At 46.8% G+C, this 1,126-nt stretch overlaps 1 non-coding gene across 1 annotated transcript; it reads right to left on the bottom strand.

Annotated features, from left to right (window-relative positions):
- Positions 1-283: 283 nt before the first annotated feature.
- Positions 284-391, bottom strand: Gm23117. Its single transcript, XR_003950793.1, has one exon. It is a non-coding gene; the product is annotated as a U6 spliceosomal RNA (small nuclear RNA).
- Between the last annotated feature and the right edge of the window lie 735 nt (positions 392-1,126).

The raw sequence follows: 1,126 nt of genomic DNA, 5'->3' as shown, positions 1-1,126 counted from the left end.
CTAACCGGTTTATTTGCTTTCTTTTTAGTAACTCACGGAGTCTAATTCATGCTGACCATATATATATACTCATAGATGTGGGGCTATCCAACAAAACATGGTCAGCCTACCGGCGGCCACACTTTTAAGGGAAACTGATTCTACCTACATTAGAAGCCATCACAGGTCCATAGGACCACTGTTAGAGGTGGGCACTCATGAGTCCAACTCTGCCAGGCTGGAATGTGGGCTGCTTTGATATCCTATAGACATCCGCTAAGGCTGTGAGTTCACCCATCGCAGCCAAACCCTGGGATGCTTCCCACATTTGCATGTCATCCTTGCCCTGGGGCCAGGCAGATCTTCTCTGTGTCCTTCTGACTGTACTTCATGGGCTGTCATACAGAAGCACCCACAAGCATGTTTTAATGGCATACTACCTTAGCTCTCCCACAATGAAAGAGGTCAAATATCTGACTGAAAAGGGGGCTATTTCTTTCACCAGGCATTGGGGCTAGCTTAGTGGTTCTCAATTTTTCCAATGCTGTGACCCTTTAATACAGTCCCCCTCATGTTGGGGTGACCCCCAATCATAAAATTATTTCACTGTGACTTCATAACTGTGATTTTGCTACTGCTATGAATCATAACGTAAATATCTGATTTGTGACCCCAGAGGGGTTGTGACCCACAGGATGAGAACCAATAGTCTAGCTGGAGCCAATCATCAGATGACTTAGAGAAGGTCCCCAAGCCTGGGCTCATCTGCCGCATCTAAGCTTTAAGATGCAGCCTCTGAAAGGATCAGGGAGAGCCAGGACAAGGCCACTTGAGCAAGCCCCTTAGACAGCTGCTCTCTTCCGCGTGTCTACAGCAAGGCCAAAGCCTCCAGATGAACCATGAAAAAGTCATCTCCTCATCTGGGGTGGGTGATGCCAAACATCTGGATGTTATATAGTAAGCCATTTGGGGTTGTTTTTCTTGCTCTCTTAAACATAATCCCAACAGTAAAGCCTGGGTTTGGAACTCTGCTTTCATGTCCTCCCCGTAAGGTCAGAGTGGTCCTAATGATGTTTCTTTTCCATTAAAAGCTACACATGCACACTCAGGAGAGCGACCTGTGGGACTGGAACTGACATTTGCAGGT

This window comes from Mus musculus, chromosome 13 (genome assembly GCF_000001635.26).
Source record: "Mus musculus strain C57BL/6J chromosome 13, GRCm38.p6 C57BL/6J".
NCBI lineage: Eukaryota > Metazoa > Chordata > Mammalia > Rodentia > Muridae > Mus > Mus musculus.
Note: the sequence above shows the minus strand (reverse complement) of the source record. Positions and strands in the feature narration are given on the sequence as shown.